Source organism: Brachyhypopomus gauderio, chromosome 20, assembly GCF_052324685.1.
Source record: "Brachyhypopomus gauderio isolate BG-103 chromosome 20, BGAUD_0.2, whole genome shotgun sequence".
NCBI classification, from domain to species: Eukaryota; Metazoa; Chordata; class Actinopteri; order Gymnotiformes; family Hypopomidae; genus Brachyhypopomus; species Brachyhypopomus gauderio.
Window position 1 is genome coordinate 5,998,273 of NC_135230.1, and position 19,431 is coordinate 6,017,703.

Sequence of the window (19,431 nt, forward strand, 5' to 3'; positions counted from 1 at the left end):
AACAGCCTTATTCACATATTCAGCTATTGGCTCTGTCCAAGCTAAAATCCTAATGTCAAATCCTAATGCCCTGATATCAGGCACCTATATAAGAACAATGGCTGCAAACAACACTGGACAAAAAGTGGCAAAAATAAATAAATAGAACACAGTGATGTATGTATCCAAAAATATTATTAACATCACGCTAATTTGCACACATGCTGGAATATTAACCTATCTGGAGAAAAAGGAAACTCATGTAACAAATATTAATTCTGATATTACGCACTAATGCAATCAAGGTCATTTAATTTCATATTAATTCTGATAGAGCACACTAATGCAGTGAAGGTAATTTAATTGAAACACCACCATTGCTTCTCCATCTGATACTATAGGCCACGCAATCACATGTTTAATGGGTCACTTTTCCTCACCGCTCACTTAGCACTAACAAACTTTGCCACCTTAAACAAAGGGCAGCTGTTAAACTATTAAAAATCTCTGTGAAAAAAACTACAGATGTATACGGTAAAGTATAGTTAAACATGCCAAAAACATTAAGTATACTAATATATTTTAGTGTACTGATATAGCGAAACATTCTGATAAAGTAACATAAGTATCCTAATTAAATTAGTATCTTTTTATTTGTCATAATATCCATTTATAACAGCACCATAGAACAGGTACACAAAAGTATTACAGCCACTCAGAAAGATGCTACAGACGAGAAACTTTAGCTGTACACAGGCATACTGAAAACTACTTCCGGACACTAATGAATACTGTGAACCAATTATAAACTGATGTGACCCTCTCTTCCCATGACATAATGCTTTGGAGATTCTATAGAACCTGTAAAATGTCCTGAATGAGATATAATATATAAATAGTCCCAATCTGGAATGCTGTCATTACAAGTGTGGATCCCTTTCTGGAATGCTGTTCAAGTCTTGATGTAGTATTGTAGACAGTACATTAACTCCTTTGATGGATTTACTTCCAAAGATGTTTTCACGTGGTTTTTGGAGAGGTAATGGAAAAAAAACGGAAGGAACAGGATTTTCAGGAAATCAGAACACTACTGAACGTCTTTAGCACAGGACATGTGAAGCGTACAGTAGTTCTTGTCCAGACTGGGTCTTATATTCCACTGTGTGGATAATGTGCTCAGTGACTATCCTACTGAGTGTCTATGGAACTCAGATTACAACCACTGTTTCTTTTTCCTGATTACAGTTTGTTTGGCACTGGTATATTCTGTCATGATTTTCAGGATTGTTCCACCTGATGCATGAACACTGCTGTTATTTCTATGAAATGATACAGTTTGTACCAAAACCATTTGGCATCTTTTAAACTTTTTTTCAAAATGCTGATTTGATAGTTCACATATCAATCAGCCAGATATCCTTTACATGCGTGCTGTTAATTGGCATGCAAACTAAAAGGCATCAAAGGAAATGCTACCAAACTAGATTCAGTATCCGTCCAGAGTAGAGTTACTGACGTCTGTTGGCTTTCATCTATACTTACATGCTTATGCTCATCATTTGAATAATTTCCTTAAATGAATGTTTCCTTATATTTACAAGATTTAGATGCTTAATATCTAGGTGGTTCTTCTTCTTAATATCTAGGTGGTTCTTCTTCTTCTTCTTAATATCTAGGTGGTTCTTCTTCTTAATATCTAGGTGGTTCTTCTTAATATCGAAGTGGTTCTTCTTCTTCTTAATATCTAGGGGGTTCTTCTTCTTAATATCTAGGTGGTTCTTTTTCTTAATATCTAGGTGGTTCTTCTTAATATCGAAGTGGTTCTTCTTCTTAATATCTAGGTGGTTCTTCTTCTTCCTAATATCTAGGTGGTTCTTCTTAATATCGAAGTGGTTCTTCTTCTTCTTAATATCTAGGTGGTTCTTCTTCTTCTTAATATCTAGGTGGTTCTTCTTCTTAATATCTAGGTGGTTCTTCTTCTTCTTAATATCTAGGTGGTTCTTCTTCTTAATATCTAGGTGGTTCTTCTTCTTCTTAATATCTAGGTGGTTCTTCTTCTTCCTAATATCTAGGTGGTTCTTCTTCTTAATATCTAGGTGGTTCTTCTTCTTCTTCCTAATATCTAGGTGGTTCTTCTTCTTAATATCTAGGTGGTTCTTCTTCTTCTTCTTAATATCTAGGTGGTTCTTCTTCTTAATATCTAGGTGGTTCTTCTTCTTCTTCTTCTTAATATCTAGGTGGTTCTTCTTCTTTCTAATATCTAGGTGGTTCTTCTTCTTCTTCTTAATATGTAGGTGGTTCTTCTTCTTAATATCTAGGTGGTTCTTCTTCTTCTTAATATCTAGGTGGTTCTTCTTCTTAATATCTAGGTGGTTCTTCTTCTTCTTCTTCTTAATATCTAGGTGGTTCTTCTTCTTCTTCTTAATATCTAGGTGGTTCTTCTTCTTAATATCTAGGTGGTTCTTCTTCTTAATATCTAGGTGGTTCTTCTTCTTCTTCTTAATATCTAGGTGGTTCTTCTTCTTAATATCTAGGTGGTTTTTCTTCTTCTTCTTAATATCTAGGTGGTTCTTCTTCTTCTTAATATCTAGGTGGTTTTTCTTCTTCTTCTTAATATCTAAGTGGTTCTTCTTCTTCTTAATATCGAAGTGGTTCTTCTTCTTCTTCTTAATGTCTAGGTGGCTCTTCTTCTTCTTCTTCTTAATATCTAGGTGGTTTTTCTACTTCTTCTTAATATCTAGGTGGTTCTTCTTCTTCTTAATATCGAAGTGGTTCTTCTTCTTCTTCTTAATATCTAGGTGGTTCTTCTTCTTCTTAATATCTAGGTGGTTCTTCTTCTTCTTAATATCGAAGTGGTTCTTCTTCTTCTTCTTAATATCTAGGTGGTTCTTCTTCTTCTTAATATCTAGGTGGTTCTTCTTCTTCTTCTTAATATCTATGTGGTTCTTCTTCTTCTTAATATCTAGGTGGTTCTTCTTCTTAATATCTAGGTGGTTCTTCTTCTTCTTCTTAATATCCAGGTGGTTCTTCTTCTTTCTAATATCTAGGTGGTTCTTCTTCTTCTTCTTCTTAATATCTAGGTGGTTCTTCTTCTTAATATCTAGGTGGTTCTTCTTCTTCTTAATATCTAGGTGGTTCTTCTTCTTCTTAATATCTAGGTGGTTTTTCTTCTTCTTCTTAATATCTAGGTGGTTCTTCTTCTTCTTAATATCGAAGTGGTTCTTCTTCTTCTTCTTAATGTCTAGGTGGCTCTTCTTTTGTAACGCAAAATACTTTAGCTGAAAGTGCACAAATTTTAATTTTGAGTTTAATTCCGAAACTAATCGGCATGAAGGTAATTATGATAAAAACATTTAATTATGTAGATAGAAGAAAAAATGTATATTGTCCTTTTTATATGACCTCTATTAATTCAGTGTAAATTAATGAGGAGTACATATTCGATTATGTACTGCTGTTTTTTACAGTTTCAGAACAGAACGTGGAAACGAGTTTTTCAGTGATTTGTTCCCTTTACTGTGCATACTGGCAGGAGGTGGGGGTGGGGTTGAGGGTGGGGGTGTGGAGGGGGGGTTGGGGTTGGGGGTGGGGGTGAGGGTGGAGAGAGGGGTGGTGGAGACGCTATACAGTCCTACATAATAGTTCCCTAGAGAGGACCAGTCTGAAGACTCTAAGGCAGCCTTCCTTCCCAGACTCTGAAAGCTAATTTTGTCATTTAGGACATTTTGAATATTTAAAGTAAAATGAGTTCTGAATTGTGTTTTTTAAATGGTAACATTTTTGCGACAGCAATACTTAAAATGAATTTTGAAAAAAATATTGTACTTTTCTACACTAACAGCAACTAACCATTTTTGTTCACTCTGTCAGTACAGTTCTGTGTGTACCTGGTGTTTAGATAAAATTGTAAATGTGTCTTGATTTAACTGTCATACACATTAATACTTAAGGTTATTTGTTTCATATTAACAGAAGAAGGTACACTCCCCCCCCCCCCCCCCCCCTTTCTCTCTCTCTCTCTCTCTCTCTCTCTCTTTGGTCAGTAGTGGAAATGTGAAGTCTGTGACTAACTGATTTCTTGCTGTCTATCAAGACAAACCCTAACAGTAATCATCTTAACATGGGAAAACAGAGATATCTACCTTTGCATTCACAGTCTTATAGTGAGAAACACTATATAGTATAATATAGTCTTATAGTATAAAACACACACACACACACACACACACACACACACACACACACACACACACACACACACACACACACACACACACACACACACACAATCACTACAAGGTTTTACAAGGTGTCCAGCAGAGCAAGATAAACAATGGGCAGCAAAGGTAAACACGTTTCCCCATTCACAGGAGAAAACACAAACATCGTAAACAACACAGTAGAGTCCACATGGACTAACACACATGTGCAGTGACTAATGAGGAATCACAGTTTCTCTTTTTACTACCCAGTGACACTGTAACTGTTGATTTGGTGATATTGGAGATTTTAAGTGAATGCAGTTACATACAAAACAAAAAAATATAAGAATTTTATTTTTAAAAGTGTTCATTAAGATAAAAATTCTAATGATGCTAACGTCTTCAGTACCTATGCAGACAAAACAATATACAGTAAAAAATTCACTGTAAAGAAACCTGGAGAGATTTTTGATTTGTCAAATTACATTCAGATACTATGAACATCATATGGTGTTATTCTATATATGATGACATGTTTTCAGTTTAAACACTTAAACTTGGGAGAATTAATAATCGTGTCCCTAACAGCTACCCAAAGTTTTGTTATATTATTCATTTATAAAATGTTATTTATAGGTATGCTTATTTATTTTCTCAAAAAATAAATAGATAAGTAAAAAATCTCATATGGTTAAATGTTCATCAACAATAACATGTAAAACTGCAGACTGTGTTCTCTGAAGAGCTGCTTTCCTTTGAAGCACTACAGAAAATAGATTTCAGCCCAAGACACACAAGCCTGGCAAAGCAATTACACTGTCTTGGTAAGAAATGTGACACACAATGCACGACATAATACGTTGTGATAACAATCTAAGAGAAATATAAAAGAGATTGTGAAGATCGTAGGGGTAAATATTTAACATGCATGAAATATTCACATAGCGGCTTTAGTCATGGTATATTCTACATAAGCAGTTTATGACAGGACATAACTTGATATTTAGATCCACATTAAAACTTAAAATAAGATGAAAAGCAGAACGTGGTGTATCCAGAGGGGCTAATTTCACAGTCCTTTCTTAAACATGAAAGCAATGCCCTGTGATTGTGAGAAGTCCATGCGCACAGGCGCAGTGCAGTAAATCAAAGTCCCATCCCAGAATCGAACTCGGAACTGCCCCGTGACTGCATTCTGCTACACCCTTCTCACCCACCACCTCCACCCCTGGAGAATGAAGTCAGAGCGAGAGGGGAGAATGAACGGCAGTAAGTTACAATGCAAACTTCCTTCTCTGGGGCAGGCCCAAAGGGTCCGGGGTGTGGTCAAGCTCTGCTGGTAAAACACAGTAGCAGGTGAGGTGCAACTGTGCCAGGAGGTGGCCCCTGTGATGAGTGATATCCCAGCATGCACTGGAAATGGCAGGCCAGTGTTTTACGGCAGCGGAGGGGCTGCCTGCTGCTAAATCACTGGCTATGGAGCGATGACGGGAAGAATGACTGTTTTCATAACCCCGCTCGGCTGTCAGCGTTACGGACGCCAGCGCACGCATGCGCGCTGGGATCCCCTCACTTAAAACCCTTTCCCTTTTTCACTCTGCTGACACAGACGGAGGGTGGCGGGTTGGGGGGATGATGGGAAAAGGAAGCACAGAAATGAAAAAGACTTAACAATCCGAGCCGCTTCAGAAGGCAGAATCTGGCACGTTAAAGGTTTGATTCGCTTTTCAAGAGACGCGCATGTCGCATCATCTGTGCCTCTGTTTGTCTCTTTCTTCCTCTGTGTCTCATGAATTCTGTAACACTTGTTCCTGACCCCACGATAGAATTTCCATAACACTGTAACAAGCCCTCCGTTCTGTCTCTCACCTTCTCCGTTTCAGGCCGACCTTCTAAGACCCATGTTTCCCACCAGCTAAATCCATATGGGCAAAGGGTGTCAACATGGAGTTGGGGGCAGGGGGTAAGAGGGGTATTTTGTACACCTTCAGAGAGCATATGATACCACACTCACCTCGTGGGAACGGGGCCATACAGAGATACTTTAATTTATTGCCGTTAAATCGGTTTTAAATCCGTCACTAGTCTTCATCTTGAAGGGCACCAGTGAGTTTTTTAAGCTTGCACCTCAGGTTCTCAAGGTAAAGGGATTTAGTCGTGATACATGGAGTTGTTACCTGCACTGAATAAACTGTTTATGATATCAAATTCAAGGGGTGCAGGAAAAAAATCCTGATTTTGGGCATACTGGCACATAACAGAAACAGAATTTACTATGAGACTTCAATCTCCATGGCATGAGCAATTAGGAAGCCTAACCACCCAAATGAATGTTCTCTTCTGGAGTATTTGCTTGTTGATTACAGATATTGATCGTCACTTATCATTCACATCGTGGTCTTTAACGTGGGCGGCAGCACACAGGCCGTCTGGGGTCACAGCTTCGCCGCATGATGCCACTAAATCTTCTGCTGCCGCCAGTGATCTCACCCGCTGCCACTCGCTCAGCTCACCTGGAAATGTTCTCCTGATCCGCAGGCTGCCCGGGCAGCAGGAATGGCCATTATCTGCCACGGATCGCGAGGAAGGGGCCCGAAAGCTCCGGATGCTGGGAGAGGGGGAGGAGGAGGAGGAGGGAGGAGGAGGGAGGGAGCGACAGAGCGGCAGTCACACTCCTCTGACACTGTGCACTCATGCAGAGGCTCGATTCGGCCGCGGAAAACAAAAACAGCAATGAAGAAAAAAAAAAAACACACACACACACACACGTACACACACACACACACACACACACACACACACACACACACAAGAGGAGAAAAAAACACAACCACCCAGAGATAAAAGGACAGGGCAGTTTACCTGTCACACACACACACACACACACACAAACACACACACACACACACACACACACACACACACACTATTGAACACGAATGTCATTAACTATTGCCTCTCCTCTTTGTCCTCTTTTCTATTCTGTCCTCTGTCCTGCTCTCAATTGTGTGATAAATGTTTAATTAGGAGACTAATTGCGTGTGTAATTAACAGTCATCAATCACACAACAATAGAGAATTATCTCCGCTAACTGGATCTGATATACTAGCGCACACATGCACTCCCAGAGGCACACACAAACACTGAGAAAACTCACAGGTACGGCTGGACCTTAATATAGTGATTAAACCCTAAATTAATTCATCCCGTTCTCGGTTCCATGAAAGTCCTACCTGCTTCTTCACATGCATCCGATGGTTCGCTTGGTGTTCCTCATGGGAACATTCATAATGTCAACCTGTCCTTTAACAGAATTAAAGTCAACACACACACACACACACACACACACACACACACACACACACACACATATTTGGAACACCTCATGTCTAGACATGAGGATGGAAGCCATCTTCATATGCTGATTCCCCCACCGCCTCGGTTTGCCTCAACCTCAACCCACAGAGTCACAGATTAATCAAATCTGGGACTCAAAGAGTCTAATAAAGTAGAGTCTAAGTGAACAGAACGCATTTGATTCTAGTGAACAAGTGAAATGTCCTTTACACAAATGTCCATCTATATGATTTGGGTTAAGACCACAAGGTTGACAAAGTTGACATGGTCCCTTGCCAATATTAAAGGGGAGAGCCGATATTGGCTTGGTACGGCACTACATAAAGTCTTTAGAGTCTTCTAGACATTAAACTACAGTAGCCACAAAGTATTTTTTACACTTTTGACCTCAACCCTTCCTGACCCTTCCTGACCCTTCTGAAATCTGTACTTGCATTCTTACTTGTTTTTCCCCACAGCACAACAACAAGACAATATAGTAAGTGTGAGTGAACAGGATTAACATATATATAGGACAATGTTCCATACGAACAGTACACAACACCCACAGTAAACGGGTTTGACACGCTAAATATAGTGAACAAAGTGACAGTGCATGTTCACACTGAACCTGAAATGGTGAAATGTATGATAGAACACAGTCTATGGTGCACACTGACAAGGACACAGGACAACAGTGTCTGCGGGGAATTTTAACTAGCATATGGAAGTGTATGATTTCACAGCAGCTAAAGTCCAGATAACACAGTAATAGCAAGTGTGTTGTAAAGTGATTTAGCACCTACTGGTTGTCTGATGGTGTAGGGATGGAAAGTGTCACTGAATCCTGCGCTCCGAGCACTGATCTCTGTTTGCCGAGCTTGTGCCTGCGTGTCAGGTGTGTGGGAGAGCTGAGAATCAGAGGACCAGCCTGCACTTCCCTCTCCATGTGGTCCTAAATTTAGCCCAAGACATCTAATCTGATCTGTCCAACAATGCACAAAAGACTATCTACTAGATTAGTATAATATTCTACACAATAGCCTGATCAAATCTCCCTAACATGTCTGCTATATCTTGAAAATGGCCCGAATACCAATATGCACATTGAGAGCTTGGGGGTGTGGGGGGCTATTTTGTCTGCTCACTTCAAATGGTTTTCAGGTAGATTTTTTTTGCCTTCCCTACTTTCCAATTTAGTTAATGATGCAGGAACTCGCTTGATGAGCTTGATAATGTCCAGGTTCACTATCTGATTCATCAAGGTAGACATCATAACTTCCAGGCTAGCTGTCTGATTCATCAAGGTAGATATGATAACTTTCAGGTTAGCTGTCTGATTCATCTAGGTAGATTTCATAACTTTCAGGTTAGCTGTCTGATTCATCAAGGTAGATATCATAACTTCCATGTTAGCTGTCTGATTCATCAAGGTAGATATCATAACTTACATGTTAGCTGTCTGATTCTTCATGGTAGATATGCCTAATTTACTATGGTGGTAACACCTCACTAAGACACATTTATATCATAGTTAAAATGAGAAATAATTAGACCACCATTGTTAGGATGATATTACCAGTGTCACTGATGAAGTACATTAGTATGGTTAAGTACATTTTGCTGGTGTTGTAAGACCTTAATTTAAATAAACCAGATGGGAGGAACAGGTCGTATTTAAAAGGAGCAAATTCTACACAGGATCTCAAATTCTACACAGGATCTCAAGCTGATATATTTTCAAATTGCTGAAAGAATTAAATGTTAAAAGTTCTAAGAGACCTGGAGGACAATTGCTTTGGCTAATGAAAAGAAAATATTTTAACAAAGATTTGATTGGTTAATTTACTTTCTGTAAGTCACAGTCATACATGCCTGACTTTATGCATGGGTGGGTTTCCACAGCCTCTCCCTAAATTAAATAGGCTTGGTTTAATGCAGTAGCGGCCATGTTTTGTTCTTTTTAATGTATATCTTATTCAGTCTAGCATTCTCACTTCATGCTATTTCTCTAAAATCCATCATAGCTTGGACACACTTTGTACTGATGAACCACACATTGCTGTCTAAAATCCCGATTCTTCATCAATGCTAGACACACTCTGGTTTGATCAGCTACACATCGCAATTGTAGTCTCTCTGTTCACTGAACATGAATGTGCTGCTTCATGGACACTGCACCCGACAAGCATCAAAACACGGCTCCTCGAGCCTCAGTTATTACCACTCAGACTACGGGTTTCAGGTGTCACTCATCAGTTGTCAGGCGTGATATGTGAGGCATCAGGTGTACAGGGATCAGGTGTCATGGGTCAGGTGTCGGCTTGAGGTGCCAGACAAGATACAGGCACCGTTTATTTGATGTTAGCTGTCAGGTATCAGTTGTCAAACATCAGTGGTTAGGTGTCGGTGTCTGACTTAATTTGTCATGTGTCAGCAGTCAGGTGTCAGGTGTCAACTGTTAGATATCAGTTTCAGGCATCAATTGTCAGGTGTCAATTGTCAAATGTGAAACATCAGGTGTCACCACTGGTGTGTCAGCCTCATTAGTGGCTTGCACTGTTGATCGCTGGGAGATGCTGGAAGGCTCATTACATCTAAGGTGTAATTAACTGGTTCATTTGTGACAAATAAACTATCCTCACATAACTGGGGCGATATTTACCAAGTTTGTGTAATTTCTCCAGTCCTGTTCCAATATTCTACCCATCCTGCCCAGAAATGTGTCGTTGGGAGAGAAGAGTACACTGAAGATGATCAGCCAGGGTATGACTGGGCCTGCTGAAGATGATCAGCCAGGGTATGACGGGGCCTGCTGAAGATGATCAGCCAGGGTATGACGGGGCCTGCTGAAGATGATCAGCCAGGGTATGACGGGGCCTGCTGAAGATGATCAGCCAGGGTATGACGGGGCCTGCTGAAGATGATCAGCCAGGGTATGACGGGGCCTGCTGAAGATGATCAGCCAGGGTATGACAGGGCCTGCTGAAGATGATCAGCCAGGGTATGACGGGGCCTGCTGAAGATGATCAGCCAGGGTATGACGGGGCCTGCTGAAGATGATCAGCCAGGGTATGACGGGGCCTGCTGAAGATGATCAGCCAGGGTATGACGGGGCCTGCTGAAGATGATCAGCCAGGGTATGACGGGGCCTGCTGAAGATGATCAGCCAGGGTATGACGGGGCCTGCTGAAGATGATCAGCCAGGGTATGACGGGGCCTGCTGAAGATGATCAGCCAGGGTATGACGGGGCCTGCTGAAGATGATCAGCCAGGGTATGACGGGGCCTGCTGAAGATGATCAGCCAGGGTATGACGGGGCCTGCTGAAGATGATCAGCCAGGGTATGACGGGGCCTGCTGAAGATGATCAGCCAGGGTATGATGGGGCCTGCTGAAGATGATCAGCCAGGGTATGACGGGGCCTGCTGAAGATGATCAGCCAGGGTATGACAGGGCCTGCTGAAGTGGCTTATATCATACAAGTGGCAATGACAGTCACATTTTCTTTCTGCATTGAGTAGGTTAATCTAGTTCATCATTATGTAGTCTTGGTTCTTTGAGTGTTGGTTCCCCCTTTAGTCTTGGTTCTTTGAGTGTTGGTTCCCCCTTTAGTCTTGGTTCTTTGAGTGTTGGTTCCCCCTTTAGTCTTGGTTCTTTGAGTGTTGGTTCCCCCTTTAGTCTTGGTTCTTTGAGTGTTGGTTCCCCCTTTAGTCTTGGTTCCTCTCTCCTCTCAAAGTTTCTTCCTCTGGCGTTTTTTCCTTAGTGGGGACTTGGACCCAGACATTAGTTGTAAAGTGTACTACATAAATAAATTTGACTTAACTTCATTATTCTGTCTGGTGTTCCAAACTAGCTTCTTCTCATTTTTGGGGGACCAAATGCTTTTCCTACAGGAGCATTTTATTCTGTTGCTATGGGCTCATTGCGTTACCACAGCTGGTCCTCTCCTACCACAAAGTCCTTGAATAAAATTTTCTTCTTACATAATTTTTAAATAATAATTAAAAAACTGGCTCATTAATAAAATTAATCAGTTAGAAATGAAGAAGCTTGTCTGATTTATTACTGAGACTCAACACCTCATACCTGGCAGCAGACTTTTAAAATCTTGAAGTGACCTTCTACTGAATGTGTCTTCATTCCAGAATCTTCTAGTGCACTCCTGCTCTTATCAGTGCTGCTCCTGACTACTTAAATGTGCAGTCTGCACGGACGCATTTGAAGAAGCGGCATGCTGTGGTATTGGATATATTGCCTAAAGTCCCAGTTTGTGTTGAAACGTTGATTAGCTTTTAGAATCACTGAAATGTATCTTTTCTACAAGACAGATCAAAGGTCCTATCTTACTGCTATTTAATAATATGATAAAAACTAGCCAGAATCTCAAGAGCTTTGAATTTGTTTCCCTCCGCAGGTTCACAGCCTGCCAGGAACTGCAAAGTGTCTTTCTGATCCCGTTTACGTCAGATCAGTTAGATCTGTTAAACTATGGTGACAGTACAGGTGCTAACAATAATGAAATATATTTCCAGCATGGAGATCAAAGAAGAAACAGTAATGACGGTCATTAATGTATTCTATGCCGGTCTGCACAAATGCATCACTACTGGAGGAGTGTCAGACAGAAGAGTGTGAAAGGTCACGTCATTCAAAATACTTTCTTCCAAGCTGGTCTTTTTTTAGTCAACATATTGGGATAATGATATTTTGGATTGTTTGATTTAGTTGTACACAATCCGAATTTATTTGTGTTTATTTATTTAGCACGAGTTCCATCAGAGATGCAAAGAAAGAAAAAAAAAACGCTTTAATGAATGTTATCCCTTCGGGTTCTGTGCTGTTTATATGTTTTAGTGCCCTAGGTTTGTAGACTGTTCTCATTCCCCTAATTATGAGATCAGTCACTGGGTGAAAATGGTGAATTAGCACAAAAGTGTTATATTGTGAACTGAATTGTATTGCTTCTCTTGTATGCATATCAATCTTGAATGAGGAAAATAAGCCATAACCTGCCTATTAGGGCTAAGCTATCATAAGGGTGTTTCTCTATGGAATACTCGTATTAGCTGTAAGAGGAAGTCATCAGACATATAGCTGAACTACGAGCAAAATAAAGATTCCCCAGAGAGCCCAGAGTCTCCATGAGGAACACAGCACTGCTGCACACAATCTACTTTGCAGAAAGATTAAATGATACTTGCAAAGTATTCATCTGTGTTATGTAAACAACTGAACATTTTGATGAATTACTCTGTCTTTTGTCATATTGGGCTAATAAATGTTCTTCCCTGCACAAGCTTATTAAATTTTAATCCTGAGATGGAGATCACTGTACAGCTCACCTACACAGAGTTATGCACGCACACACACACACACACACACACACACACACACACACACACACACACACACACACACACACACACACACACACACACACACACACAATAAAAAACTTATAATTTATCTTATTAATTCTTATATGTAGACAGTAGACCTTATATTAGCATAAAGCTGCATGCACACAACACACAAATAAACCACACACACACACACACACACACACACACACACACACACACACACACACACACACACACACACACACGCAGCAAAAAACCCAAAAACACAAAACATTATTTTTCCAAGCAAAGGAACACCAGAAGCATCTCATAAAATTAACTGTAAATCAGCTGAACATGAATATTTTCTGCTCATTTTGCATAATATATAATACATTACTATATGTCAATGATTATGTATTACTCTGTCAACTGCCATAAGTGTGAGCGTAAGGTCATCAAAACCGACCCTTTATAGATTTGTAAACAGTGCAATAATAAATAAACAAATAATTTCAATTTGCCCATATTATTTGAATGTCTCTTTCTAGGTTTTGCTCAATTTGCAAATGTGCACGATGGTTAATGCGTTCTTTGTCATTGTAGTAACTGCACAGGCCTGTGTTCATCAGAAGACGTATGAATTATCCCGTCTTTGACACTTCTGCCCAATAAATTGGACGAGTGTTTCCCAAGTATGCGGCCCATCTCCACATTTCATCGTTTCTCCTGCTCCGACACACCTGACATCCCACCAGCCAATTAACAAGCCCTCAATGAAGGTTAAAGTGGTACTGGGGTTAACAGTGGTTAACACAGTGACAGCTGGTTCTGCGGTGGAGACATACTCTCATAACTAGGTGCTTGTAGATCTGATTCCTGATGGCTGGCTTGGTCTTCAAAGGAGAGTAATGCCTGCTCCTTCCTTGTGCGGGAGACGTAATCTCACCATTCTGCAGGGCTCAGGTTCTCAGCCAAAAGACGCACCCTGCAAGTGACACGCACACAAATTCATGGATTTGTCTTAGAACTTTGATCTGACACAACTTTGGTCTGTATTCCTGACACAAGACGCCACTGACAGTTATGTTTGCCAAAATATTTGGGGGCGGTATCTTATAGTACTTTTAATGTCACTGTTTACACAGTAACATTATAATATGTTCACACAAACACAAGTTGGAGCAGTCGAGGTATCACATAATAGCTTGTATGTGTATTCTGGACATTTTAAAGTTGTAGCTGCACAACATAATGTCAAATGTGGTAGGCTGCTAGGTGTGTGATGAATCTTTAACAGTGATTACTGGTTCTTTTTTCCTGTGGGAGACCCAAGGTGCCAGACAGTTTTAATGCTTCACGTATATTTCATGCATATCTCCGTGCCTGACTATAACTTTATTCCTAATTTGTTTTGCTGACTACCCTCCCATTCCGAGTTAGAATTTTTCCCATAATGTGGTTTAATACATGTGTTATGCCAAGCTGCTGAGGGACATATGATCTTTGAGAGAAGATCAAGGCATTCTCCAAGGTTCTCCAAGGTTCTCTTTTCGTTTTTGGTTTAAAAACATTGTATCCATGGGAAGGAGCCTATGTAGGTATGAAGACACAGCACCTGAGATACACGCCACCTGAGATTCACACCACCTGAGAAACACACCACCTGAGATACACACCACCTGAGACACACACCACCTGAGACACACACCATCTGAGAAACACACCACCTGAGATACACACCACCTGAGACACTCAGCACCTGAGATACACACCACCTGAGACACTCAGCACCTGAGATACACACCACCTGAAACACACAGCACCTGAGATACACACCACCTGAGACACACACCACCTGAGACACACACCACCTGAGATTCACACCACCTGAGATACACACCACCTGAGATTCACCTTGCAAGAAAAACACAGGTTCAAAGAAGCATGAAATAAGACCGTGTGAATAGCTGACATATCCTGTGGATTTGGAATGACTGTAACTGTTTAACCTGCAAAAGTTTCCAACCACACAAAGTAACACCAACGTTTTTTTTTTCTTTAGTAACCCATTTCCCCATGAAGTCATCTGCCCTTGTAGTGGACGTGATAGATGTATGGTCCTGTAATTAGTGATTACGAAACATCCATGACGACAGTGGTCCAAAAGCAACAATCTCTACAATTTACATGTGAAATGTTTATGATATGCTAAGTAGACTTCAGCATATACTTAACTGCAAATGATCAAGCTGCACACTAAATCTTTGGTCCTTCTATTTAGTCTTCAGACTAGTCGTCCAAACTCAAGCTCCCTCCACATCAAAGGAGCATCACCCCTATAAACAGCCTTGATCCAGGATTTACACGCCTCCAAACTCAATTTTGACACGTATGAATTCCACACTTGGTACGTTTATTCCAAAGAGTGGTCAACACAAGTGGTGTGAATGTATGAAAGAGAGAGAGAGAGAGAGAGAGAGAGAGAGAGAGAGAGAGGAGAGAGAGAGAGAGAGAGAGAGAGGAGAGCGAGATAGATAGAGAGAGAGAGAGGGGAGAGAGAGATAGACAGAGGGGGGAGAGACGGAGAGAGAGAGGGGTGAGAGACAGAGAGAGAGAGACAGAGAGAGAGAGAGAGAGAGGGGAGAGAGAGACAGACAGAGAAGGGGGGGAGACAGAGAGACAGAGAGAGAGAGAGAGAGAGAGGGGAGAGAGAGACAGACAGAGAAGGGGGGGAGACAGAGAGAGAGAGGGGGGGGGGGGGGGGAGAATTCACTTTAAAGACCCAAAGAATCCAGCCCTTTCTAATGCTCTGCCTTCCCCTTCACTCTGGGTGTTCTGGGTCTCTTGTATGGGGCTTTTCAGAGTTGATAAGGCTCCTGGGATCACCTATTTATTTGACCTTTGAACCTTTGCCAGGAGAAATAGACCATTTACACTTTTAACAAGGTTATTGCCAGTGTGTGCAGGGTGCGAGGGTGTTATATGCAAAAAGCAAATCGGAGTAAATTATTTTCAAGGAGACTAAAGCCAAAGGACTTGGACAAAGGGCACATGCAATAACATCACATACATTTACAGCAAAGTAAGAGACCTTGATGCAGAGTGACAGCATGTGTGTAGTCTGGAAATTACACTTATGACCTTTGGGCTATTTGCTCTTTGCGCTACCTGCTCTATACCTCTGGGCCACAGGTGTATACAGACATTTAGAACAATTCTTAACATAGCACAAACAAGCTCTCCAATGTCCTGAACAGAAAAATAACCTTTGGAATACATTTTATTAGATGACAGTAAGGAATGTGACATTTTACCAGGTACTTGGAACTTTTTTGATCCAACTGACCATTTACTAGAACTAACTAATTGAACAATAATCATAATAATGGCCTCGTGATTAAATGAATGATTCAATTAAATTAAGAATTAATGATTAAGATTTCAGATGAATCTCAATACACAATTCACTACAACCAAAATGCCGGCAGCAAAGGCAAGAAGCACTTTCTTATAGTTAATTATCATAGCCACAGGAGCGAGAGGGTTTGGGTGCGTTCATGTTGTCAGGGCCAAAGGTCAGACCCTTGGTAACGGGTTTGTCTTCGATCGTGTGGAAACGTGCACCAGCACGAACCTCCGTGCCCATAGCTTTGACCGTGGCCTGCGACGGCGGTCCAGCGGTGAGATGAGCCTCACGTTTGCGGAGAACATGTCAGCCGTAATTAGAAAGTGCAGTCTCTGAAAAAAAAAGAAACCTCCCCCTCAAATAATTAAAACCAATTCATGTCAATTAGTTCCACATGGAATGCAAATTAAAAGTGAGTGCATAATTAATCAGAGTTCTCCGCTGGTAGGAGGAGTAATTAGCGAGGTTTAATTCTGTCACTCGAAATGCATTTTTCTAATTGAAAATGTGTCCATTTGTCATCTGCTTTCTGAGAGTGTCAACAAGGCAAAGGGGAATAAACGTGTTCACCAGGAGAACACATACGTTATGGTGAATGTATCTCCATCTAGGTGATGAAGGTTTACATTAAACTAATGGTACACGGGCCTTCATGTTCTGGACTGTGTGAGTTCAACTAATAATTTCTTAGTAAAATCAGTTAAAGAGAATGATGTGCACTAAAATTCCTAAAAATGTCTCAGCTGACTGTTTATGTACAGGCAGTTACATCTATCTAATGAAACATGAACGAGCATTTAGAAATTTCAAATGACGCGTTTATGTGCCTAAGAATGTGCTTCAAGGCATTTAAATATGTTTACAGATTGTGCACTTCTGTGTGGTTACATCTGGCTTTTTCAGCATGCTTAATGATCCGGCCCTTGCTTCTTAATGAAGGATAAGGCTTCTGTGAAAACCCTTATAAGCATCTGTTTGTGCATGTGTGATCGGAACTGCAGACATCCAACCTTCTTGTGCTCTCTCTGATCTGCAAGGACAAATCCAGATGTCAGACGTCTTGTCTCAGTGCCCCCGCCTCCCGGTCTCTTCACGCGTGCACACTCCTGCGTGCCCCTCTGTGGCCGGATATTTTCCCAGCCTTTCTGACCCCTGAACTTGTGATGCCACTGAAAGATCGGAGGTCAGGACTCATTACGGAAGTGACCTGAGTGGGAATGAGGATACGGCATCGTTTCTCTCTTCAGATGTGTGCTTTCCCACACACACACACGGCCACACACACATATACAACACACAACTGTGATTATACAAGTCTCTACCCACCCAAAGCCCGAGACACTAAATAGTTTTTAAGCGTGGCAACATGAGCGAAAGATGAACCCACGGGAAGAACGAGCCGGAAGAGGAAAAGAGAAGCTGAAGTTTCTGGGGCCAAAGGATGACAATATATTACCCCCGCCTGCCCGAGAGGATGTTTCTCCTTTAAATAAAGGCTGAATGAGGAGGAAGAGAAAACAAGCCGAGAATGAGGAAGACCGAGGAAGACTGAGGAAGCAGTCAGCAGATTTAATGACTGTTGACTTCTTCCAATACGTTTTATGGTGTAAACCTCTGCTCAGCTTTATGAACACTTCATACTCCAGAATACATTTTGATACACCAGTATGTTTATACAAATATCTCCAGATGACCCCCCCCCCCCCCCCCCCCCCCCAGTGAGAATATCCATTATGACATTTAATTCTGTGATGAAATGAGAACAACTCAAATAAGTTCAATATCACATCACCTGGTGTCCCCAACACTGTTCTGATGCAAAGAGCCTGTTTTGGTGTTTTTCGGTGGCCCCTTTCACAGGTTAAAGAAGCATTTTTATGCATTACAAAATGCTGACACCAAGCTAGCTGCTTTAATTAGGAGTGCTGTTAGCTGGTTTTGAAGAGTATGTAATATAATAATTAGTAAAGAGATGATGGGACACAGGAAGGGTCTCACTAAAAGTGCTGCACAGCTGTGAGAGCAGACACAGATTAGTGACACTCAGATTAGTGACACTCAGATTAGTGACACTCAGATTAGTGACACTCAGATTAGTGACACTCAGATTAGTGACACTCAGATTAGTGACACTCAGATTAGTGACACTCAGATTAGTGACACTCAGATTAGTGACACTCAGATTAGTGACACTCAGATTAGTGACACTCAGATTAGTGACACTCAGATTAGTGACACTCAGATTAGTGACACTGCACTGCAGCACTGCAATTATACTCCACTAAATAATGCATCCAGATCTGACATAGTTAAGGTGCTAAAAAATATTATTTTATTGTAGCTCCTCAGTTATTTCCACATTTTAAACAATCTGCGTTTTATTCTGAATGCTATACACCAAGCTCTGTTTCGTTGTTATCATGTCACATGGTCTGAATGACAATAAAGCTGAATTAGGTTTCTAAACTAAAATAATTTTGTGTATGATGTGATATATCCGTAATTCTGATTCTGTTGGATATTACAATGGTATATTTATTTAATCCAAACAAGAACAGGAGAAACTGGTTATATTTACATAATATAATAAAGCATATTATGTAAGTTTAATGCGTATATAATACAAAAATGTCATTTTGACATGTACAAACGTATATGAGGGAAAATGTGAAAGACACATGAGGGAAAATATGAGGGACATGCGTGTGTGTGTGTGTATGTGTGTGTGTGTGTCTGTGTGTGTGTGTGTGTGTGTGTGTGTGTGTGTGTGTGTGTGTGTGTGTGTGTATGACTTCCATTGGGTCAGGATGTATGTACAGGGTGACAACTTGCACTTTGATCATTAGAGGAAGAGAGTTTGTCATGGATTACATGATCAAGCGCTCAGATGTACACACAAAAAGAAATTTCACGCACACACGCACGCACACACACACACACACACACACACACACACACACACACACACACACACACACACACACACAAACACACAGTGAGGGAGAGGGAGCGGAGATTTGCGAGTTCCACTTGGCTGATAGTCTGACAGCTCTGACTAATCAATCACTCTCTCTTTTCCTCTCCTCCCCCTTAAATAAACGAAGGGAGAAAACGAGTGTGACCCCTCCTTTCCTCTGTGTGCACTTTTTCACACATTAGC